The 26,251-nt window shown below is 49.7% G+C and overlaps 1 protein-coding gene across 1 annotated transcript in view; it reads right to left on the reverse strand.

Annotated features, from left to right (window-relative positions):
• The window catches only part of ZNF469 (zinc finger protein 469), a 103,122-nt gene that overhangs the window by 51,467 nt on the left and 25,404 nt on the right, over window positions 1-26,251 (reverse strand). The window contains exon 2 of the mRNA XM_048959020.1: window positions 20,733-20,826. The gene's annotated coding sequence lies outside the window, so the exon portion shown is untranslated. The remainder of the gene's footprint in view (window positions 1-20,732; window positions 20,827-26,251) is intronic.

A 26,251-nucleotide genomic window follows, 5' to 3' on the forward strand; every position in this document is an offset into this window, starting at 1 on the left:
CCCCCTACACTTCTCACTGCTTTGGAGTCCATGTCAGGTTTTCCTTGGACAAAGAGAAACAGGAGTGAGTTTTGCAACAGTAGGATAGGGGGGGGGGAAAAAAAAGAGAGCAAAACTACATAAGCCCATGTGCAGCTCTCCCTGGGTGCATGTGGTTGTGCACCCATGGTTGCAAACAGCCGTGTTTCCCTCTGTACAGTGTGCAGCGGTGTCTGTGTGTGCCATGCCCGCTTTTTGCATGCAGAGTCCGTGCACATGCGGATGCTGCAGCCATGCATGCATGCAACATGTGTGTGGGTGAGGGGCTTGCACGTGTGTGCATGCACATGGGGTGGGAACGCGGGGTTTAACCATTTCACTGTCAGCTCTGAGCGCTCTGCCGCCTGGAAATGAGGCAAAATCTCTGCGCCTGCGCTCTCACCCAATTAACACCCTCTCGCCCTAACGAGAAAACCAGCCCCAAATAGCTTTTAATAAAGGCCTGCTGTGCGCCGGGTGTCAGAGCGCAGAGCTGCTGTCGCAGGAGCAGCTGTGGGGTCCGTCGGGTTGGAGGCCTGATTCATACCCAGCAAAATGAGGTCAGGAGCGGATGAGTCTCCGAATGTTCATTTCTTCGCACAGGAGGTGACCCACATTTTTTGTGGCTGATTCACAGCTCAGCTGCAGACACGGCTATCTTTAGCCCCGGGGAGGGACGCGGAGAGGCCGTGCACCGCTGCCAGCCCCCGGCCCCTCCACAAGAGCCTTCTGGGGGCAATTATTTCTATAATTTTATATGTAGATATATATATCCGCCTCCTTCTGCTTCCTACAACTTCTGTTGGAAGGGAGCAAGCCCACGCGTAGCTTTCCTGCAGAGCTGGAAGGAATAATGCTGCCCCAGCTGGGGGAGATGGGCACAATCCCTGTGCACTGCGCACCTCTGGGTGCCCACCCATTGCAGCCCCTTTTTGGGACCTGCTGGATTCTAGCCCAGCCACAGAGGGACAAGAAATGGGGACTGGGGGTCCTAACACCCCATCGTGCTGCTGGGGCCACGGGGGCTGACAGGACCAGGGGTTGCCAACACCAGCCTTGCCATCATCAGCAGGATGGGGACTGGTGGCTGTGTGGTCATCGGGCCCCCCCCCTCCACCCCCAGAAGAGGAGGGCTCTGTTTATGCTGATAAGAGCAAAGGATGCTAAACAAAACTGCTTTCTGCTCCAGCTGGGCCCAGCACGGCTCTCCAGCACTTTCCCGTGCAAAGGAAGGAGCTGCTGCAGTTGCGGCCACATCCAGCACCCAGAGCGCAGTTGCATGAACGATAACATTTTAGCAATGTTTATCCTTCTCCTTCAGGGAGGGATCTTTCTTTATCTGTTTTCAGAGCCCTAAAGCACATGTTTACTTTTTACAATGAGAAAAGTCTCCAGCGCTGGCGCAGGAGAGCCTGAAACGCGGGTGTGAGGGTGATCCTGTGCTTAAAGGGCTAAAAATGACTTGGCTATATTTTTTATGCAAGACACAGCAAACAAACAGTCTCTGGCCCTGTCCCATGACAGCAGAGCATGCGGAGGGTTGCTCCCTACGAGCACCTCCCTCCCTGGGCAGAGCCTTGCAGGGAGGGTGGACCCAAATGGCCCAATCCTGACCACTGTCAGTCACATCACAGAAACACAGAATGAATCATGGAATCATAGGATGATTGGGTTGGAAGGGACCTCAAAGATCCTCCAGCTCCAACCCCCTGCCATGGTCTGGTTGCCTCCCACTGGATGCCCATGGCCTCATCCAACTTGGCCTTGGGCACCTCCAAGGATGAGGCATCCACAGCGCTCGGCACAATTGTTGGTTTCTCCCACTGGTTTGGGTTGAAGACAAGTAGCTCCCAGTTAATATCAACAGGCAGTGATTTCAAAGCCCTAAACCCCAAGCACAGCCTCACACATAACCATGGGAGAAAGCATTACACCCATCCAGCTTGCACCTGTAGCACAGCCACATAAAATGCAAATCTTGCCTTGCTTGAGAGCTAATGTGAGTTGGCAAGGAGGGGGGGGGGGGAGGGAGGATTTAAGTCTCTTCCTGTCTTATTTAATGCGTGGACACCAATCTGGGAGGCGGAGATGGTGGGTGCTCCCCATCCATCCCCTGGCCCCTTCCCTCCGCCTATACAGTAGAGCATGACTCATCTATTTCATAACAAACACGAGTTGGGTTAAAAAAAAAAGAATATAAAAAATCCCCAACCCCAGCAGCACATGCTTTCTTAAATAATAAACATATAAAAATGTTAATTAAATCATGCTTTTTGACTGAGAATGATGGGAAAATACTTTTGCACAATGAAATCAACACAGCTTGCTTTTTTTAACGTCTCCTTGCAGCCAAATAGATGCAAAGACCAAGCAAGATGCTGGACACGCACTGTGCAAGCGCTGCAAACCAAACAGCCTCTTCCTTCTGCAGGAAAGCATCTTCTGCTCTTAAGGAGGATGCCAGATGACTTCATGTGCCACAAACATCGCTCCGAATGAGTCTGTAGTAAGCACAGATATAAGACCCAGATGTTGACCACAGCCCCACCAGCAATTAAAAGAAGAGATCCAAAGCTGAAGGCTCCTGGTGCCTCTCAGACACAACAGCAGTCCCAGCAAGACCAATGCCCTTGCTTTGAACAAACAGAATTTTACTATGGCAATAATGCCATGGCCAAAGCAAGCACAGCACCGGGAGCAGATCAAATCCTGTGTAGCCACTGGCCACTTGAAATGCCCCATAAGGGCATTCCTGGGGATCTCCTTCTTGCAGCATTATTCATGCTGCTTGGGAGAGTCTTGGTGTCTGGCTTCCCCAGTTGTCCCATGGATGGACTCCAGCTTGCATCAACAGGGATGAAAAAGAGAAAGGACGTGGGAGCTTCCTAGAAACCCAGCAGCCACTGTGCACATGGTTTCTGAAGCGAGGAGGAGGCATTTAGTGGCCTCTGTTGTGGGGAGATGCTCTGGGATGGTATTGAAGTGGCCTGAGCCAGACAAAAGCATTTCAACAATAATGTTCCCAGGCCAGAAATGAAATCTGAGCAAAACACTGGAAGTTACCCAGCAGAAATAATAAGGCATGTGCAGGAGCTTGCTGACTCCCAGCTGTTGGGAGAAACCCAGCTTTGCCACCATCCCCAGAGATTTTCCTTTACTCTCTTGCAGAAAATCCATCCTCCCAACCCCACCAAGCAACACCAACCTTCTGGAGCAGGAGGAGCCGGGCTCCACCACCTCCACCCCTTGGCCAATCCTTCCAAGTGTTGGTGAGGGGCCAACACCAACACCCCATGGCCAATCCTCCCATACTACACCATGGAGTGCCCTGGCAAAATGGAGATCTTGTCTTCAAGAGCACAGCTATGATGGTCACAGACACCCAAAGCTTCTCGAGGGACACCTCTGGCTGCAAATTCCTCCTGACCATGTGAGAGTTCAGTGCGGCCAAGAATGGGATGGGATTCAACACAAAGACAGCCAGCCCCAATCACTTGCTGTGGTCAGGCTCTGCTAACACTCACCATCCTTTTTTCTTTTTTTAATCAGCTTTTTAATGAATCCTATCATTAAAAACAAAGGAAATTACACTAACAGGACTGTGTTAAAATAGCTTTAAGGGCCTGACTCTAGCTGACACCTATAGTTAGAGCGCGTTTTGCCAGAGCGTGATTCATGTGCAGATTGTTGGCCAATGTGGGCCATTTCCATTATGCAGCCGCAGTAGTTCAGATCTCCTGCTCTGTTTGTGCAGAGCTTGGCACCAACTGCTTGGCTCCTGTCCTGCTGGTGGTACAACTTCATCTAAAACCCTTCGACTATTGTCGCTCATCAAAGGAATGGAGTTAAAGCTGGGGAAATGGAGAGGGGAAAAACAAAGGGGAAAAAAAGGCATTTTGTGCAGCTGGCCCAAAATGTAAAAGAGAAAACTTCCAGCAAAGTGGAGAAAATGTCTCTTTCAAGGACACGTGATCAGTTGCTCACCAACTGCAGAGAGAGAGGGGGTAATTTATCGGCTGATTAACCACAAAGGCAAAGGGAGTTGGGGGCTTTCTAGAAGCAGCATCTTTGTCCATTTTTAGGAGGCTTCAAGGCAATATAGTCCATCTATGCCCCAAACTCTGCTCCCCTCCCAGCACAGCCAGATTTTCAGGTCTTCTCCTTGTTCCAGCGCTCGCCTACATCCATAGGTCCCAAATGGATCCTCCCCATCCTGCCAGATTGGACGGAGCACGCGGCGGAAAGCCAGCCAGAAATAAAGCCATCTCTGGGATGTTTTTTTAAGGTTTGGTTTGCAGTTTTCTCTCCTTGACACACACTGACAATAGGGGAGAAGCCAGTGCCTGAAAACAGTGCAAGGACAGAATGTTTGGTTTTTAAAGAAACGCCGTTGATGTCTAAGATTGGAAAGGAAAATGAAGGCTGGTTGGGATCCTCATGCAACAAGGATCTGGGACCTGCATTCCTTAATCATAGAACCACAGAATCACTCCGATTGGAGAAGATGTCCAGGATCCCCAAGCCCAAGCCCAACCCATCCTACTGCGCCCATAACCACGTCCATCAGGGCCACGTCTCCACGGTTCTGGGACACCTCCAGTCAAGGATGGTGACCCCAACACTCCCTGCCAAACCTGCAAAAACCACGCTGGCAGGGCAGGTGACTGCAACAAGCCTGCGAGCAGCCAGCAGCAATGGCTGCCTGCCAAACCGCTCCTTTGCATCCTGCTGCTGCCCAGCCTTCCAACAGCCTGCGGCCCCGCGTGCATCACCCAGCCTGGCTGTGGTTTCCAGTCCCACCTGCTCCAATTCCCCTGCCTTGAGGGTTTCGGTGCAAGCTGCAGCACGCAGGCATGGAGCAGCTCCAGCAACCCTCGTGTCGAGGAGGAATTTTAACATGGCTGATCGCTGGGAGGCAATTTGGATCGTAGCACACCTACACAATGCACAGCAATGAGGCAGCAGAGCATTAAGAACTACAGAAAACAGAAGGGAATTAACGACTTTTTTTTTTTTCTTCCCAATTTTTTCTTTTTTGCTTTTGGAAATGCCACGCTCTGCCAAGCGTTCTTGGAGACCAGCATTCTTGTACCGCATCCAGCCTTGCCAGCCTCCAGCATGCAGAAGTCATGAGTCAGGGTTTGAACGACAAAGTGATATTGACTCAAAAAAATAATTAGACCGAGAAAAAAAAAAAAAATTAAAGAAAAAAATATTCAACACAGTTGCATCGCTTGATTTTCACTCCCAGCCTCCATCGCTTTGGCACTCTCTGACATCACCTCTGCACTTTGCAATTACATCATTTTGATTCGAAATGAACTCGTGCATGCCCAAGCCCTGACCTGGGATATATCCCATCCCAGGGCTCCATCCTGCTGCCCTCCTTCCATGAATAATGGAAACAGGAGGCAGAGGAACTTTCCTACGCCTCATCCAGCTTTGCCTGCTGGCACATTATCATACTATTATATTAACGTGCAAATTGTGATCGTTGGCAACAAAAAAATAGGAAAGAGAATGGAACATATGCACGAGTGGGAACTCAATTTTGGGGACCAAGAATTAGTCAGTACTAAGATTCTTATTGTTTTGCTTTCAAGGACACGGTAATTCCCAGACCTGAGGGCCTTCAACAAAGCACCCTGAGCCTCAGGAGGGAGGATTTCCACCCCTGAGCTCTTCGTTTAAAGTGTTTATGGGTTTGACCTTCTGACTTCTGGGTTTCTTCACGAAAAAGATCTGAAAAAGGCAAAAGTTACAGAACCTCTCACTTTTATACAGCTGGGCAGTTTTCTGTCCAATGAGAATCCCAAAGTTCTACAGGTCGGTGCCACTTTATAACCTACTGACTGCACAGATACACGTGAATATACTGCCAATGTTATTCAAGAGACAAAAAAGCGCCCCAATATGTGCAACAAAGCGATGCTCAGAGTGCCAGCTTCAGCCCTGCGAGCCACAGCCTAAATCAGCCCCAGGAAAATAAAAGCAAGGTAATTAAGAGCAGATTTGGCCCTTTTTGTATACGACAGCATTCTGGAAACTAATTAAAGCCCTGTCCAACGCAACGCTGTTATGCATCCAGAATGCCACGAATGCGCTGGCGAGTGTGAGGACGGGAAAGTCAGCAACCCAACAGCCCCAACACCCTGCAAGAAACCTCTGGAGCAGGCACTGGATTTATGAGGTGTCAGGGAGAGGAGAGATCACAGAGGATCATCCCCTTCCTATGCAGGAACTGAACTACAGCCAACGGGAAACTGAGCGGGAGCTGTGGGAAACCTGGTTTTCTGCTCATGGGGCTGGTGGGAATAAATGCATGATGATGCTGGGTTGGAACACGGTTTCATGCCATTAGAATCGCAGTATCATTAAGGCTGGAAAAGACCTCCAAGAACCTCAAGAGGATCCCTAAATTTCTTCTCCCAAAGAGCGGTTGGGCACCAGCACAGGCTGCCCAGGGAGTGATGGGGTCACTGTCCCTGGAGGTGTCCCAGAACCATGGAGATGTGGCCCTGAGGGACGTAGTTATGGGAATGGTGAGATGTGTTGGGGTTGGGCTTGGTGATCTTGGAGGTCTTTCCCAACCTGAATGACTCTGATTCTATGATTCTAAGGGTTTCACACAGAATCACACAGAATCACACAGAATTGTAGGGGTTGGAAGGGACCTCCAGAGATCATCGAGTCCATCCCCCCTGCCAAAGCAGGTTCCCTACAGTAGGTCACACAGGTAGGCATCCAGGCAGGTTTCTTGGAGCTGGAGCCACTCACACTCTGCTTGTCCATCCCCAGAAAGTGCACTCTGCTTTTTCTCTCCACTGAATAAATCCAGCCTCAACTGGGCTGAACTTGCTTGACTGTGGGTGTTGTCTCTAATTCATGACATCTTGAGATAGGCCCAAATCACAGCACAGAGAGCCACATCCCCACCGCTCTCAAACAAAATCCTCGCTTCAACTCCTATCTCCAGACAGCAACAGAAAAAATAATAAAATTGCAGGAAATTAAAAATGCATAGTATTTGTCAGCACCTCTATGCTACAGCTTTGACGTTTTGTTTTTCTGCCCAGCAAAACCAGACAAAAGCCATTTTCTCCGCCTGTTCATTCTTGGTCAACCTCTTGAATTTCAGACTTTCTTGGGAGGAACCTCAGTAAAAAATGACCTTTCTTGAAATGCTCATAAACCTCATCTAACTTTTTCTTTTCCCCTCTTGCCTTCATGCTCTGGTACTCATTGGAGTGTAGCGTTATCCTCCCTTTTTCTTTTCCTCCCTCTTTCTGCTGCTGGATCTGCCCGAGCAATCCTCGTGGAGCAGGATGAGTTTTCCATCGTTACTGGTAGCAAATTCTTTATGTTTCATTTGTGGCTTTGAAGCAGCAGCTCAAGCTCCAGAAAGGGCGCAGATGGGCCAAGGAAATATGAAACATTGTCATATTTCTCATGTTGGAAGAATTTTTAAAAGGTTGCATAGTGGAAAAAAATGAAATATGAAAACCTTGTGGAAGTGAGGAGGTTCCTCGAATCCTCTTGCCAGCCCCCTGCTACCGCAAAAAAAAAAGGGCAAAAGCGGGGGAAAATGTCAGCAATTCCCCTAAAAGCACATCTCACCCAACAGAAGGAAAAGCATTTTAAGCTCTGCAAAGCAGAAAGCCATCCAAAGCGGTAAGAAGTTTTTTCTCGACATTTTTCCCATAGTTGTCCTATTCTAATAATCATTTTCACTCTCTTCTTCTGGCACAGCAGCCCAGAGCCAATGTGTTTATGTCACTAAAGCTGCCTATGTACTCTTAAAAACTATTTTAATGAAAACGAAGCAGTAATGGAAACATTTCTATTTCCCATTTGTTTTTCTAAAGCCCTCTTACTACGAAAACCCAAACCCTGGGCTCTGGCTGTGCTAACAGATGTCTCTCTTCAGTGTTGTTGGCCACCATTCCAAGGGGCTCAGCTCTTGGTAACCCCTCCTTTGATGTCCCCAGAAGGCCGTGGGGACACGTGGGCAATGCCAGGACACTGGGTGATGCGAAATGGGGGCAGCCCTTGGGGACATGGAGGTGTTGGAGAGCCGTGGAGATGTGGCACCGAGGGATGCAGTGATGGGCATGGTGGGGTGGCTTGGGGTTGGGCCTGGGGATCGTCGAGGTCTTTTCCAACCTGAATGATTCTGTGATTCTACAATATGAGTGACGTGGTGAGATAGGAGGTGCCCTCTGCTCTGTCCATGGGGATGGAACGCATTCCTGTTCTGCAGCAGCTCCGGGTTCCTGCAACACTGAGCGCAGAGGCGTTACATCTGGGCACAGCATTTCTTCAGGAAAGGAATACTTCATTTCTGCCCATCTCTCTGCCTGCCCCAGTCTGCAGCAGTGATTTGGGCATAGGCTCCCCCAGCAGCTCTAATAGGATCCAGCAGCTGGCTGCCTCCTGCTTATCGGAGGAGAGGGATGCTGCCACGCCATGCACGAGCCAGGAACACTCCCTTTCTCTCTCTTTTTTCAGCTGTTCTTTCACTTGAAGAATGAGGTGGTTTATGAGGATTTTCTTCACGGGGGAAAAAAAATGCTTCAAAATATCAGGCCGTGAAGGCAGAGAATAAGCTGATTTTTCAACACTTCAAAATTATGTCATAAAGGCCCAGAAAGAGGCTTTGGCTGATACATAAACACAGAATCCAATACAAGTTACAGAGTGATTAACTGAAAGCAGCGTTTCCAGAGGAATAATATCTACACAAACAGCCACATGCTCTGTTTGCTAAATGAAGAACAGCTCTTCGGGCGCTGCCAAGTGTCCTTTTTTCTTTCTTTCTTTTAATATAATAATTAAAGAAAAAGATTCGAGAGCGATCATCCCTCCCATACTAAGCGCAGAAACAATGCCCAACCTGTGGGAGTTTTGCATTTTTAGGGTGGATCATTGCCCCCCTTTTCCTCTGCATTGGATGTCTGTGCCTGCAGGAGCTGGGTGGGCAGCAGGAGGATGTGTGGATGTGGGATGACAGCTGTGGTCCGACCATAACTGCTGCTGGGAGGAAGGGGAAACTCCTCTTTATAAGCTCATTAATCGTAAGTGTGGTCTCACTGGGAGAGTGCCAGGATGGGATATTTGCTACCTGCTCCTCCAGCCACAGCCAAGGCTGTGACAGCATCTCCTGCTGCACTGCAGGTGGAGCTGGCCAAGCACAAGGTAAGCCTCCCCAAGGGGATGCTTCTCCCTCTAAAAGTGATGCTTCCACCCCCAAAGTGATGCTTGCCTCCCTCAAATCGATGCTTTCTTCCCAAATTTAAGCTCCCCACTCCCAACATCACGCTTCCCCTTCTCGAAGTGATTGCTTCCCCATTTGAATGTGATGCTACCGCATCCCTAGCTGATGCACCTCTCTCTCAGATTGATGCTCTCTCTAACGAGATTCTCTCCCCTCCCAAAGTGATGCTCCCCTCTCAGAAAACTGAGGTTCTGAGCACCCTGGTGGAGCTGTGTCCCTGTTCACTGCAGGGCAGTGGGACCAGATGATGGCCTTTAAATGTCTCTTCTAACTCAAATCATTCTGTGGTTCTACGATTCTAAAGTGATGCTCCCCCCTGCATCCCTTCAGCCCACCCAAGGATGCCCATGTTGCTCATCACGGGCCACGAGCAGAGTGCTGCTGGTGGTGACAGCGACGCTGAAGCACAGCAGTTGGGCTCCAAAGGGGGAGAAAAAGAAAAAAAAGAAATTCATAATCCTCCTAAGTGGAGGAGCAGCCCCAGGATTGTGCAGTCATATAAAACCCAGAGCAAAAGCTGGGTCCCAGAGGCAAGTTTCCTATGGAAAGATGCACAGCGCAGCCCCCCCGGAGGCAGGGTGCCATAAGCAGAGCCCATGGAATGGCTTTAGCAGGGCACTGTGCTCTGTACAGCATGTGCCTTTGGCTCTCAGTTACCATGGCAAAGAGTGAATCTTTGAAGTAAATAGTCTGTGGGTGACGTCCCAGGTCGGGTTATAGGTTTGCATCATCTGATCTGTGTTTTATTCCCATTCTCCCTGCTCTTTTTTTCCTCCGAGCACAGACAAGCACAAAACCCTCATGGCATGGAGTGTGTCAATGGCTGCACCAGCTGAGACTTCAGTTAAAAAGTTTTCCTGGCACGAAAGCAATGCAGAAATGGGAAAGCAAGACAGGCACAGCAGATTAGAGGTTAGAAAATGTGCTTTTAGCTTCAGCAGCTTCAGAATTCATAACGTAAAGCCTCACTTGGGAGAATACTTAAGCACGTAGCTGGCATTAAGCAGATGCTTTAGGTTCACCCTCATCCCTAAAAATGTAAAGGCACCACTGGGTCATTGCATGGACACTGGAGAATGCAGAAGGGCTGGACCTGCTGGGACAGGGGCTGCCCAAAGCCAAATATCAGCACCTTGAGGTCATATTCTGCCCATAATGAGGGCAGCAAAGCTACCATGAGAGTTACCCAAGCAAAAACAAATCCAAGGAAACGCATTCGGTTTGCATCCTGCAAGTCGGTTTGCACAGTTCTTGCTCTCTGCTTGCTTCCGTCCCTGGATGCAAAGCAGGGGACATGGGAGTAAGGAAGGGTTTGTGCACGAGGTGGAGGAATTGCAGAGCGGAAACCAGCCTTGCAAGTGTTCACAGAGGCAGTGGGGACTGCAGGAGGGAAAAGGCAGAAGCTTCCCTCAAATGATGCTGAGAGGCACAAAGGCTCTGGGGGAAAGGCACTGGCTGCCAGCAGTGCAGAGGTGTGGAAATACAAAGCAATTAAGACAAATGGCATCTGTGAAACAAGAGGCTTCTGGACAGGGAGATGCTGTGTAGAACAAATAAATAAAAGCAGAGCCTGATTGCAAGGACAGATGTTTGCAGGAGCTGCTTCTGCAGAGAGATCTGGAGCAGGCAGTGAGCATATATGGGGATGGCATGGGGATACTGGCAGCCACATGGGGACATCAGTGTCATTGCTCCCTGCTGTCCCCTTGCAGACCTGTGCCCAGCACGGATCCCAGAGCCAGGAGAGGGGGAATATCCCTTATGGGAGATGCAAATAGCAGCTGCTGCTCTGGTTCCATTGACCACCACCTTCAATCAGAGCACAACAGGCAATTAATTCCTTCCTCTTTCCCTCCTGGCACAGATTTCTCCCCTCTTACATTAGCCACATGGGAACTGGTCATTAGTGCAAGCATAAGGAAATCTTGCTTAGGCCAGAAGTTACCAGGGGCTCCCTGGTTTGCTACCCAGTTTTCTCCTGGAGCTCTGGGGCTGGGGGAAGCCCTTGGTCCCCTGGAAGCTGCCCTTGCAAGAGACAGCAGCTGGTCCCAGTTCCCATCACCACCTCGGAACACAGATGAGTGCACTATGGCAAAAGGATTGGAGGTAAAGAAGTGGTCCCAAACCCTGATTAGGCAGAGAGGAGGGAGGGGTTTAGCATAAGAAGCACTGTTGAGATTAGAGCAGGTACTGTCATTGGATTAGTCTGAAAATGGACAGATCTGCTCAAGCAGCAACATCTTTAAAGGAAAGATCTGCACAGGATAACAGCATGTAAAAACATAATGCACACAAGCAGATTCCTAACAGCTCCTTCAGTTCAGTCGAGGGAATCTGGGGATTACTGGCCATTTTGGCAGAGAAATAATCCCTAGGATAATGGCAGGAAGGCTTTGATGGTAAAAGCCAAGGCTACGGGCTGGATAAAGAGGCCCGTGCAAGACAGACATGCCGATAAGCCGGGGTAGATATTATCTTTTCAGCACCAGCCACGAGAAATCACTGCCTGGGCTCTTCACTTTCTAACAAACTTAATCGCTTCATGATGAACCGATGGCATTTCCAGTCCCATGTGCTTTTGATATTACTTAATAAACTTAATTAGAAAGCAGCCATCCCACTGGAAAAACAGCACTTCGGAGGGTTCCCTTTCCCTGGTTAGGAGCAGCCATGTTACATCACTGGATTTCTTTGCTGTTCCATATGTCCAAAAAGACACCCAGAGTGCACATCCCTACCTACACAACAGAGGCGTTAAAGCCACATCCACCCCACGCACAACAGGGGGAAAAAAAAGGGAAAAACTCCTGAAAAAAAGCTGCTGGGATCTGGGACAGCCCTTCGTGCCAGGATCTCTCTGGATTGCTCCCCAAGGCTGCGTCCCCAAGGGCTGTATTCACACCGTCCTTCGCGCCACCATCTTCTGCTCCTTCCTCTTCCTGCAGTGCTCTGGAAGCTCTAAGACGTGGTTTATTTTTTCTAATTTATGGCCCATTATCCGATGGGATGCACTCATTAGTCACAACCGTGGTTTGCAGATTACAGCCTACGATAACGGGCGCTGGCGCGCTCAGCCACGCATTACGGGTTTGTTCTCTTTCGGAGTTATTTGTTTCCACAGACAAAAAGCTGGACGGGCTCGAGCAGCTCCTCCCTGACTTGGAGGTGTTTCAGAGCCAATCTCCATGTCGAGGCTTTTTTACAACGTGTGAGAGCAGCACCCACACCCGCGGGGTTTGACAGCTCCCACCTCCGCCAGGTCCACCAGAAGAGTTCCGCGCTGCAAATAGAAGGAAACCACTGAGGGGATTGGTTTTCAACCCTCAACTGCTTTTTAAGACCAAAGGTTTTCTTCTGCCTTTGCTTTCGGACAACAGATTTCCAAACTTTTCACCATACTCCATGAAAAACGAGACGAGCTTATGAGAAACGCAACGATTGCAGGAGCCTATGGGCCGCCTCTCAATCCTCTTCGGTCACTGAGGATATTTTAAGTCTACATTTCATGACTGAAAACTTCATCTTGAAAGCAGATCTTATCTGGTTTTTCCATTGCCTGCTTCCACCGCCGATCCTCAGCTCCTCCAGAAGCTCAGCAGCCAGAAATGCAGGCAGCATGTAGGCAAACCAGCTTTAAAATTGGAATTCCAGCACTGAAATAATGGAGCGACAGACCTGGTGGGATGCACAGGGTTGGATGTGGGGCTGAGCAAGAGTCGTCTGGAAAAGGATGGGAAGGTTATGAAATAGAGGGTCTCTCGGTGGTCGTTTTTGGAAACCAGATACAAGAGTGAGAAGGGCTGGAGGAGAGCTCAGGTGCATCCAAACAGGATGGAGGAGGATTCGGGACCGCTTAGAGGGTTTGGACTTACTTACAAAGACCTTCAGAGAGCCATTAAGAAAAAGAGGCAGGAAAAGATATTTGGACATTTACTATTTTGTCTAGGTCTGTGAGGCAGCTGGGTTAGCTGAGATGAAACGCCTGGGTTTTTCTGGAACCTCAGCAGAGTCTGCATCTCTGCTGCTTTATCTGTCACGTCTCCTTCCAGAGCTGAATTGCAAAATCCCCACAATTTTCATTGCTTGCATGGAACGAGCTTCAGCTGCTGAGGACTGCAGGGGCCAGCCCTGGGCACGTGTGGGTTGGTGGTGCTGAGATGGCCAGGTTGTGCCCACGGGATGTGCCCAGGAGTTGAAGGAATGGTGCCATAACTAAAGCAGAATAAGAGCAGCACGAAATGCTGAGCTCAGTGCAGTGGGACTCATCTGACGGGGGAGCTGCACCACGCTTCTGCGACATCCATTACATGACATAACCTTTAAAGCAATGCATACCAAGGACATTACTAGCAGTAATCCTTCTGCTCAAGCAGGACTGCAAATGAGCAGTGAAGATGATTTACGTCCATCTGCAGCTCCCCATACAGCCCGGTGCATTCCTTCAGCAGCACGGGATGACACAAACTGCCACTGCACTCATCAGCACGGATCAGATTCGAAGGAGAAAAAGCATCAAGGCACTGCCCATAGAATCATAGATACCACAGGATCACAGAATCACAGAATTGTAGGGGTTGGAAGGGACCTCTAGAGATCATCAAGTCCAACCATAGATATCATAGAATCATAGATACCACAGAATCATTAAGGCTGGAAAAGACCACTGAGATCACCCAGTCCAAACCCAACACATCACACCATGCCAATAACCACCTCCACAGTGCCACATCTCCGTGGTTCTGTGTCATCCCCAGTGGTGACCCCACCACTCCCTGGGTATCCTGTGCCCGTGTGTCAACGCTCTGTATGTGAAGAAATTTTTCCTGATATCCAACCTGCCTGGGGATGCAAAATGAGAGCTGGCTCAAGAAGCCACCACTCAAACCCAAGCAACACTTTGGTCACAGCACACAGACTCTCCATGATCACTGTGGGGCATTACAGGCAAATGTCATAGTCCACCCCTATCCTTGGAGCTGAGTTTGCCATGGAATGTGTTTGTAAACACAGCTCTGCCTTCCTGGAGCAACCCTTGGCCCTACTATGGCCAAGAGTTCCTACCATAGCAGAGCTGAGAGGAAGACGGGTCTAAAGATAAATGCTACTGACACAATTTGGGGTCATTGTAACACCTGGCTACGTGATAAGCAATGAAAGGCAGCCATTCACTCCAGTTTTTCTGGCCACAGCAGTAACTACAACATTGTTTTAATGTAACTTTGAGCATTTAACCGGGGAGTGCTGGCACGCTCGCGCAAGGATACGACGGGGAGACAGGATGCACTAATATTTGCCAGTGAGGCAGAACGGAAGACGAGATAAAGAACAGGATTATGCACGGCGCACTACATATTCACACAATAAAGAGCATTATTTCATCGCTCTTGGGACCGTCGTGCAAACTAATTAAAATGGTATTTCGGCGTATTGAATTAATGACTCCGCTGAGGGCAAGAAAGATCTTATCAGCAGGCGTTTTGAAACCACGTTTGCTTTCAGAAATGTACCCCATTGGTAATAATCTCAGCAGCGAAGTGGCAGAGTCAAGTAGGAGCACCCGCTTCGTCGAGGCTGCTCCGCAGCCCTGCAGATGCCACCAGCTCCTGCTGCTCTGCTTCGCTTGCAATTTGCTCGCCTCGTAGTGCTCTCACCTTGCCTCCACCTTAGGGAAGGGACTGCTGGCTGGAAAGAAAGACACAGAGTTGGGGGTGTTGTGCCCAGCTTGCTTCCCCTGAAGGCGACACCGTGCTGTTCATGTGTGTCTCCTGACTCAGGATCAGGGCTCTGCTTTGCGACCCCATGGACCTCCTCCATTTCCTATGTTGGAGATGCTTCACGTAATGACTGATATCACTTCCCACATCACCTGCTATCACCAGACCCCATGGCAGATAACCCTTCTCACAACCAAGCCCCAGCCCAGGACAGTGGGGTTTTGCCCCACGTCTCTCCCGGTAAGGATGTACATCAGAGGTTTGGTGACACACTGGCACAGGTTGCCCAAGGAGGCTGTGGATGCCCCATCCCTGCAGGCATTCAAGGCCAGGCTGGATGTGGCTCTGGGCAGCCTGGGCTGCTGGTTGGTGACCTGCACAAAGCAGGGGGTTGGAACGAGGTGATCACTGTGCTCCTTTTCAACCCAGGCCATTCCATGATATTATGATTCTATGACACATGACATATGCCAAAGAGCAGATTTGTGTGTCTGAAGAATAGAAATGCACTATAAAATACTTTGCCCTCCCTCCCCATCCCTCTGGGTCAGACGTCGTGTGGTGCAGCCCAACATGTGCTTCATCATCAGTGTGGTCCTCAGCTCAGACGTATTGCTGCCCCATAAAGTCTTTCCCATGGTCCTGAAGTGAGTCTCAGAGCAAGAATCAGTGCAAAAACCAACAAAGGTCTGGAGAGCGTGAACAGATGCCAAGAAGAGAGATGGGAAAAGCTTGCACTTCCAAGTGCCAGAGAAGACAACGAGACATAACAAACGCCTTCGTTTGGGAGAGGGCTTTCTTTAGGGAAGAGGGGAGAAGTCTGGAGAGGGAGTGGGGGGAAATGTAGTCCCTCTCACACCCCCTCTGACAGCCGAAGAATTAAATCAAAGCCAACAATTTTTCCTATCCAACCATAGCATTTTGGTGCCAGAGAACTCCCTGTCTGGATAACCCTCCTGCAAAGGGAAGCTCCAGCTTTCCCTGTGCAACACAAAGCCCAGTGCCCTTCATTCTGCATGCATTTGGCTGTGCTGCCAGGTCCCTGTGCCCATGCAGATATGCTCCAGTACCCGCACACCACACGCAGGTAACTTCCCAAACTGTCTCAACCACGTGGATGCTGCAGGTGTGCATGGTGCACAACACTGCAATTTGGGCATGGCGAGGGAGGTTCAGAGATGCCACACACATCTGATAAGGACTGGCTCATGAGAGCAGGTGGACTTTGATGTAAGAACCTCATACATAGAATTAGAGCTCCCACCACGAACATGCAGGTGTATTTTGGCATCATTTTAGTGCAGTCAAAGAATCAGAACTGTTCAGGTTGGAAAAGACCTCAAGACCATCACGAAGCCCAATCCCAATCCATCCCATCATGTCCATTGACCAAGCAGCTCAGTGCCACATCTCCACAGCTCCAGAGCACCTCCAGGGATGGGGATCTCAACTCTTCCCTGGGCAGACAGTGCTTCAGCTTCACTGCATCCATGCTCAGACACAATTTATTGCTCATCGACACCACCTGCTACTAACCTGCCACGGTCCCACCTGGTCACAGTCACAGCATTGCCACCCAATGCCAAGGAGCAAGAAACAGAGATCCTGCAAAGCACTGATCACCGCTGCTGAGTTTTGAGGTCACTGCAGCAGCTCCTCGCAAGCACCTCCTTTTTCAGCCCCAAATTTACCAACAGCTGAGGCAGCCCACACCACAGGGCTATTTAAAACCGAGGCCACGGCTGCAGTTGTGCTGACTTGCAAGATTCCCACACAAGGCTCCTTGTAGGCTGGAGAAACCTTAATTTAGATGGCCTGCTGATTGCTGTCTGCACAGGGAAGAAGAGAGCATCTTTCCCCTTCCCAACCATTAAAGCTGCAGTTGCTGCCCTCCGGTGCTCCCTATTGACTGGCTCTTGCTTTGGCATCTCCTCTTGCCAGCAGAAGCCTGAAGAGGACTGGGATGACATGCTGGGAGCTGTGCTGTCCTCCTCCTGGGATGCACAGAGCACACATAAAAGCATTTCATCTCCTGGTGTCTGCTCCCTGCCCATCCCAAATTAGGGCAGCACCGCTGTTTGTCCGACTGAACTTTGTGCTTCCCACATAGTGGTAGGAATTTCCTGCTTCCTGAGACAGCAGTAAATACTTAAATATGCTGAATGCTGAATGCTGACCTGGTGCTGGGCTTTTGTTCGCATTTGGGATCTGCAGATTCTGCTGGAGCCACCCCAGTGAGGGCTTGGCTGGGACCAAAGGAGAGTCAGGTCCCTTCCCTCCACACAAACCCACAGCACAAGGTTGCGTGGGCAGAAAAAGAAATTAAAGATGTTGCTGGTGCACCAGGGCTGGGAATAGCAAAGAGGTGCATGCAGCTAGAGCATCCCAGGGGAGAAAAGGCGAAGGCTTGGCAATGAGCTCCCAGCATCTTCTGTTACCAGTGAATGTTGAGAGAATTCCCAGTCCAGCAGGACCTCGTGGAGCTTGAGAACAAACTCAGTCATTTAAATAGAAGTCTTTCTCCCTGGTGCTGCTCTACTTCTAATTCCTAATTGGACGAGGCAGGTTCTTTCCTATTTCCAATACGGCTGTGCAGAATTATAAGATCTATTAGCTTTGCAAAAACTAAAAAAAAAAATAAAAAGAAAGAAAGCAATGCCTTCTCGAATGGTTTTCAAGTTCTTTTCAGACCACATGTGCTCTGAGGCAGGGTAATTTTGTTTAGTGTAATTCACTTGCTCTAATTTCCTGTAATTCTTGCAAGATAGATGACTATGTTTTTTGGTTATTTTCCACATCTATTCAGCACTAATTTCCCTTGCAGTGATGTTTAGGTGGAGAACAGCCCCAGAGACACCGGAGGGTTTGCAGGAGCAATGGAAATGCCCAATGGGTTGGATCAGCACCTCGCAACGAGCTGTTATCACCAGGTCCTAAGGCTCCCTGAATTATACTTCTAATTAGCCCAGATGACTTCATTTCGGTTAATTGCTCATAGCTAAAAAATGCTGCTGTGAGCTGTTGGTGAGCAGGTTGGCTGGGAGCATCTGTAAGTCAGTGGGATGGTTGGGATGTGTGTTTCGATGGGTAAAAATGGGTTTTATGGAGAAGGCAGAAGCTTAGCAGCTAGGAAAGCAAACGCACACCTGAATGCATGGGCAGAAAACTCAAATCCTTGCTTATGGCCCCCCAGATCTGAGCACAGCACAGCTCTGCATGTTTCCACACCGCTTCTCTGCTCAGTGATGGCTCTGAGTCCAACTTGGACTCAATGACCCAAATGGGTCCCTTCCAACTGGGGATATTCTGTGATTCTGCGACGCTTACCCTGAACACAGCCCCGCTCTCAGGTCCAGCATCGGCCCTCTGTTTCTTCTGGTCCACCTCTGGCTCTAATAACACCAGCTTGGCTGCGTTGTGAATTGCTTTCACCTCCAGGTGGAGCGTTGCGGTTGCTGTTGCTCAGCCCCGCGCTCCCTCGCCGGCTGCAGCGGGGCCCCAACTGGACAAAACCCCCATGCATGAGCCCAGAGCACAACAACTCGCAGCCCTCTGAGTCACCGCTATGCTGAGACACGGGAATGGCAGCCAAGAGGTCGGCAGTCCCCATGGGGAAATGCATGTGTACAAAGACCCATCACCACCATCCCCGAAAAGAGGGGGGGAAATGGGGGTTTTGAGGCCGGCACGGTGCAATGGGGTGCAAAGAGCTTGAGCGCTAGGGGGTCAGCTTCCAGTTTGGCAGCAGAAAGCTTTGGGTTTTCTAGCGTGCTGTTCCAGGGTGGGTTTTCACACTCTGAGAACTGGAAAGCCGCTCGCAAGCCAGAAAGGAAAAATTGCAACAGAGGAGTTTGGAGGAGGGGAGACATGGATGGAAATCCACCCTCCTCGCTTACAGGAAGGCAACTGGGAGAGAGCGCGGCGTGGAAATGAACTTCCCAACATAAAGGGAATTTAATGCTAACCAAAACACCCCGACACAGATGAACTTAATCACAGCGAAGTGAGCGGAGGTCATTAAACAAACAGCAGAAGTCAAAGTGTTGAGATGGGGAATATATTTAGCGAGCGGCTCCGAGGGAGGGAAAAATGAATGTGGGGGATTGTGAGGCAAAAAGTGATGTGAAGTACTGAGACAAAGGGAAATATATACGTGGATATATATGAGAAAAGTATTGTCCTTGCACCCTGGAAACCGTTTGTGAGCATTTCCCTGACAAGCTCTTGCAGCAGGCATGACAGGGCAGGATGCTCTGTGCTCAGCACATCCATTTTCCACCCTTTAGATACAGTTTCATTGATCTCAATGAGGCGCTTGCTCAATTGAGGCATTGGAGCCATTGGAGCTGCACTACTGAAATATCTTTGTCATTGAAAATTGGGCAACCAGAAGGGCAGGATTAAGGGTGGAGAAGCACTGTGTTGCCCAGAGGTGGTGGTGCTCCATCCCTGCAGACACCCAGGGTCAGGCTGGAAGGGCTCTGAGCACTGATGGAGCTGTGGGTGTCCCCAGTCATTGCAGGGAGTGGGGCCAGATGACCTTAAGAGGTCTGTTAACTCAAACCATCCTATGGTTCTGTGCTCAGCCCCAAGCTCTTCATTCATCAAACCTCTGCTGGGCCTTCCCACTCGCCCCGGGTCAGGGCAGACCCAGCCCTGGATGCATCACAAAATCCTTTAAAAGAAACCAATACAGACATTTATGCAACACAGGAATCAAACCCCCGTCTACAAATTCCTGCTCCCAAAACAATCAGCTCTGATTAATGGTGCTGCCAGAGGATCACTCATCAGGAGCCATGAACAACATCTCTTTCCACATTGTTTCCAACTCCAATAAGCTGGAAAGTGAAACGCATTTCTATTTCACGAATTTCTTTGTACTCATTTACCATTCAAGATGATGGTTTGGTTGTTTAGCTTTTTTTTTCTTCCTGCAGGAGAGATGCTATAACCCAAACTGATCAATAAAAGGACAATGTAAGCAAGCTACCTGCACACTGGCAACCTCCCATGAGACCTGCAGAAGCTGCAGTATCCCTTGTCCCCAGCTCCTGCATAGCTGAGCTAAGCTGGTTGATGAAGCTGAATACCACAAACCATCATTTTCTTTTCCAAGCTGTGAGCTGTGAAGTCCTCAGCTCTAAGGGCTGAACCCCTCAGCCTCAGCACACTACAAACTGTCCAGTCAGCACACTACAGAATACGTCGTAGAGTACAGGTCTGCCAAGGAAGTGCATATTTCATCCCTCCCTTTTATAAAAGATATTTCATTTGTGGGATTCCGAGTAGACTTTTAAATAAGCAGATACAATGGGGTACAGTCTCCATTTGCAAGCAGCTGCAGATTCCCTGTTTCTAGGTCTTTTAAGTATGTGTATTTAGAGAATGCATATATGCACATACAGTCACACACATATATGAAACCTCATAGCATCTGATCAGCCATTTTCTCGTCCTTATCATAGGATGACACAATGACCCAGCGTGACCCTAAATCGTGGACTCATTACAGCAGAACCTTCCAAATAAATGTGCTCCAAATGCCCCAAACCAACACAAGGGCATTTCCCAACCCATAGGCAATGCTCAGCGCAGAACGTGTGTGCCCAGGAAGCCCAGATTGAACAGGATGGCCTTTGTCAATGTCATAAGTCCTGCCATAAAAGCACAGAAGGGTCATGTCCCAGTTCACCACCTCAGCAGCACTGAGAATGTTTCCTTACCGCTGCTGGATGAGGTCCCTGCTCTACGCTACGATGAGTTTGCAGTTAAGCCATGCTGCCTGCCCTTCTTCAGCTCCTCCTCAGGAACCAGAACCTTCAGAAAAGAAAGAAAAGAGATTTTTACGTTAGCAAGCAAAGGCCTGCACTGTGTTCCTCTGATTGCCCCCTAGCACTTCATCCAGGGATGTTAGCAATAAAACAGGTAACTGCAGGAAAGTGCCTAAGAAATTAAAAAGAAAAAAAAAAACAAACAAACTGAAAGGCAGAGAAAATATCCTTTGTGACAGTGGTGCTTGTACCCTGCAGGCATGGGGATGGAGAGTGCTCCCCATCAAACCACACAGCCCTGCAGCTGGAGGAGTGGTGGGTATGGGGTTAGGGTCGTTGTAGTGCCCAAGCTTCGCTTCTCACCCCAAACAGCTTCCAGCCATTCTGGTGCCCAGCCATATGTGGTTTTTCTAGGGGTGTGGAGTGGAGTGTGTGTCTGTAACCTAGCCTGCAGATGGGATGAACCTCCAGCTAACTGGCGAGGTCGGCATCCCTGATCTGCATGGAGTGCAGCCTGCATCTCAGGGATCTGCACCTCCTGACAGCTCAGGGATGCTTCCAGCCTGCTGCGCTCACCTCCTGTCTCTGCAAATAGGTAAGAATCTCCACTCATCCAAAAACAGACTCCAGCAGCCCCTCCAGGTAATTCCTTGCACTTGAGACAACCCTGGAGAGCCATCGCTCGCCTCTTAATCCCCCAAAAACATCCATGGGAATGGCAAGCAGGTTTTCCCCTGTCTGCCCTTTCCCTGCCTCCAGTCTCAGAGGGTTTTGTTCCAGGTCAGCGGGCCCATGAAGAATAATTGCACTGGAGGAATGGCACATGCCACTGCTGTGATGCAATGTGGTTGAAGGGAGCACAGCCCTCATGGGGAGCAGCTGATGGAATGGGATGGCTTGGTCTACCCAGGGCAGACCTCATTGCTCCTGAAAGGAGGTGGGGATCAGCCTCTGCTCCCATGTAAAAGCAATAGGATGAGAGGGGATGGCCTCAGAGTGCACCAGGGAAGGGTCAGGTTGGATATTTGGAACGATTTCCTCTCTCAAAGAGCAGCGATGCTCTGGCACAGGCTGGCACAGGGAGGTGGAGGAGTCACCGACCCTGGGGGTGGCCCAGAAACACAGAGATGTGGCACTGAGGGACACGGTCAGTGGGCATTATGGGGTGGCTTGGGGATCTCAGAGGTCTTGTCCAACCTGAATGATTCTACGATTCTATAACACGAAGCAAAGGGAAGGAGGAGAGGAAGAGAGAAAGCATGACTCCAGCAGTTTTCATGGTATTTGGCAGGGCTGGAAACAGTGATGGCAATAATTTGACCGTAGTCTCTTGAAAACTGCTTGTCACAGATTTTCCAAATGCTGAAAAATACAGAGATATGTATTTGTAAGTAACCACCAGACTCGATCAGCTCATCTTGACCAAGTAGTCCACAATGACATTATTCCACAATGGCATAATCCTTAGAGAAAAACCACAGCATTCTTGGACCAAAAGCAGAAACTTGACACATGTAATACCTAATACTAGAGTGTACTTTATACCCTGCTTTCCTATGAGTCATTTTCCATCCCGCTGTCTGCTGAAAATGCTTGTTGTTTGTTTATGAAAGAATCCCTCAATGGTTTTATTGATGACAGGAGAAAGCAGAGCTGTGGCATCCTGAGGACCTGCTGCCCAACCTGGGTCACCTGGAATCCTCTGCTCGGGACAGGAGCTGCATGCAGAGCCAGAGACCGTGCAAGAATGGGCAGAATCTGCAATTTTTCAACCAAGTCAGGTTGCAAAACAAATAAAGAGAAATGCCTTTTAATTTATTGGGGTGTGGGGGGTGATGCTTGTTTGGTTTTCACTGTCAAAGCCAGATCTTTGCACAAACGCAACCACCCCCAAAGCCTACCAGGAAGAACCCACTCTGGGTAGCATTGCAGTCAATGCAAGGAAATGGGCAAAGGAAACAGTGAGCACCAGCTCCCAGAAGCAAAACCACTGCTCCAGCTCCAGGATGCAGTGCAAGGGCTTGGTTCTGCTCTTGCCTGGTTCAGTATTGGCCCCTTGGGCGCAGAGCAAAAGGAAGGTACACCACCCATTTATGTAGTAAACGCACAAATTGTGCTATTCAATCAATTTTCACAAGTTCACTGGCTAAGCTCGGAGCAGCGGGGGGTTATTTTCCAATTTATTCTTGGCCAAACCCACTGAAATGCTAGGAAGTGAGCAGCAGCATTTTGAGGGGGTGCTGAGGGACGCTGGATGGAGCCAGGGCTCCCTCAAGCCTGCACCAAGCCAGGGGAATGCAGGACACGTGCCCAGCACCAACAGCTCCAATTTTCTCTAGGTGTTTGACCAATGATTCCTGTTCATTGTGAGTTATGGCACTTGGGTCTGCTGGCCCACTGTATTTTCACAGAATCATAGAGCTTGAGCTGGAAGAGACCCTATAAGATCATCTAGCCCAAATCCTCTGCAATGAACAGGGACACCTCCAGCTAGTTTTGTTGGCAACTCCCCAGGTCGCTTGATAACTGGAAGACTGACCTTTCCTTCCCCTCCTGCTTATAGCACGTTTTTTTTCCCTGCTTTTCAGGGCTTTCTAACTGGAAAGCAGCAGGAAGACCTGGAGACAGTGGTCTTTTGGACGCTCTCCAGCTCCCGTTGGCCCACATAGTGATTGCTGAGCAACGTGACCCGCACGTGCTAACAACCCCTGGAGCAAGCAGCAATGCCCCACGGTCTGCAGGAGATCAGGTTGACGGATGGTGGCCATGAACACCAAGGGCCTTGGTGACAGATGTGCCACCGCCATGCAGGAGCGCGTTGTGCCTGGCAAACAGCAGGGCTCGCCGTTCTCATTAACACCAATAATCACAGCGACATTAGGAACACCCTCGCTTCAAAGAGAGGGTCTGCCTCCCCCAGCTTCAGCCAAATGCAAAGAACAAACTTAAATATTTGCACTCATCTACACGTACCATAAACACAGAGCGCAGCCAAGCCAGCTCTCTGACCTATGAGCGGCGCTGACAGGAGATCCCTGGTGCAAATGTTACACATTTGCCTTATGTTCATTCTTAAACAAAATGAGCAAAGGTCAAAGCTACGTTCCCGGACGAGGGCACATTTGCTCTCCAGATGGTAACAAAAATGAAGGGCTTTTCTGTGAGTAGAATGGACAAAGAGATGCTCTGCAGTCCTAACATCACTCTGACCTTGATGCTGTACAGTACACATATGGCTTTTCCCCTGGGTTTATGCATCAGAGATGTAGATTGGGAGTAACAAAGCCCAGCACAGCTAAAATACGGTATTTATCCACATGGAACTTGGTCTTACATCACATCAAACCCCTGAAAGCTCACTCTGTAGCTGGAACACCTTCACCAAGGCCTGGTGCAATGTTCAGCCTTGGGATGGAAACCATGCCTGCAGTGTATGGGGGCTCATCTCCAGTGTTTGGAAACCTAAAATGACTCAAGGGTGGTCTCACAGAATAGGAAGAAAACAGACCAACGTCAATTCAAAGATGCTTCTCAAGTCTACCGGAGGAGCTTGTTGGCTTCTAGCAAGCACAAATCTGTTGTTTCCTTGCGGGTAAAAGGAGCTGAGATGGTTCGGAGCAGGCTATCCTCAGCAGCAACAGCTTCCCACCCTCAGCGGGATGCTGCAGCTGGGGATTTCTGTTGCAGTGGTGTTGCACAGGGATTGGAGAGCTGGCGCAATGGGAAGTTCTGCCATTTTTTTGCCACCTAGCACTGCGCTGAAGCCATAGCTGGCACTACAGGGTGAGATGACGAGAGCAGAGCCATCAGTCAGCTCAGTCACTGTGCTCCAGGTCCCACAATAGGACAGACACACATCAGCGCTCCACCAGACCGCAGCACAGAGCTCAATGCCCCCACGGAAAGCACAGTGCAAAATCTCAAAGGAAAGGCAAAATAAAATGGGGCCATGGCCCCACGGCAAAGCGCCCGGGTCCTGTGCCCTGGAAGCAAAGCAGCAGACGGAGAATTGCAACCATTCCCAGTTGTTTCTGTTTTGTTTTCTTGGCCTAATTTCTTACAGGCCGTCAATAGCTGCATGTCCTCCGCGGAGCCAAGTTTAAATCTAGTCAAGTCTTGACTTATCCCAGAGCAAAGAAATGTCCTCGTCAGTTTTCTAGCCAGGAATGCATGTGTTTATATTGGCCTGAAAAGCACAATCAATAGTCCTGGAGCAAACATATTGCCACCTGCCACCTCCCCCTCCTCGATCCCACAGAAATCAAGCTCCTATGATCACTTCTTAACGAGCCTGAACCACCAGGTAAGGATGGATGGCTCCATGGGTGCAGAACCTGTGCTCTTCGAGCTGCAACTTTTCTACCTCAGTCCCAACGCTGAAGCTAATGAGATGTGAAAACTATTACCCAATCACAGAGGAAAGCTAATTCTCCCGGACAGTCTGCAACATGCAAATATAACAGTGATCTTTGCCATTTACAACACAATGGAAAATTGCTAATAAAAGTTCCTATTGTGTCGGGGATGTAATACTAACCGCATGGCATTCGTCCCTCCCTCCTCCCTCTCTACCCTTCTGCAGCCAGGCAGCTAAAAATGGCTTTAAACTTCCCAGCTCAAATGCTCTCGAGGGCAATGAGTGATGCTGAAGCACTGGGAGAAGTCGGAGATGGATGCTGCACTGTGCTGCTCTCCTCCATGCAATGCTGCACTGCCTGCAGTGCTGGGGATGGACATACCAATGTGCAGGAGGACTGCCCTCTAGCACCTAGTTAAAGCACCCTCTGCTCTCAGCACCATGCCACAGGTCCAGATGGCCTCCTGCATTCCTGACACCTCCAAAATGCCATGTCTGCACTTTCTTTTCCAATCCCCAAGCTGCTGCTTGTGCCCTGTGCCCTTTCCCTATCCTCGCAGCAAGGGCAAGCCATGTGCATGCATACATGCTGCACTGACACCTGCATGCACCTTGTCCCACTCCAGGAAAGGAAAGCTGGATGCAGGGATTAAAGCCTGAGCCAGCATTTGCAAGGCTGGATGCCCAGAGCAGGGCTCCTTCACCATCTCTCAGTGCACAGACAAACAACCCCACTGCTTTGCAGCCCTCTCCAGCACCTGCGCTCCAGCAGCCTCGTTTGCAGGGATGCCAAAGGAAGGGCTGCAATCCCTCTCCCTGTTCCGAGAGCTGTGAGCTTTCCCATGGGTCCCTCTGACTCTGACTCACTTCCTTCCTCCCCAGGTTTTTCGGCTCACACCGTGGGTTACAGAAGCAGCAGGACGGGCTTGGGTGGTTGAGCAGGAGCAGAAGCAGCTCCCACCTCTGCCCTGCTCCCTTGGCAGCCCCTCTTTTCCTGCATCCCGCAGCATTAGTGTCTCCATTCTGCCCCAGCCTCTCCCCAGCCCTTCTGCAGGAGGAAAGCGTGGGAAGAAGCACCTATGAGATGCAAAACCCAGCTCTGACCGGCTGCAGA

The sequence above is a fragment of the Lagopus muta genome, chromosome 12, assembly GCF_023343835.1.
Source record: "Lagopus muta isolate bLagMut1 chromosome 12, bLagMut1 primary, whole genome shotgun sequence".
Classification (NCBI taxonomy): Eukaryota; Metazoa; Chordata; class Aves; order Galliformes; family Phasianidae; genus Lagopus; species Lagopus muta.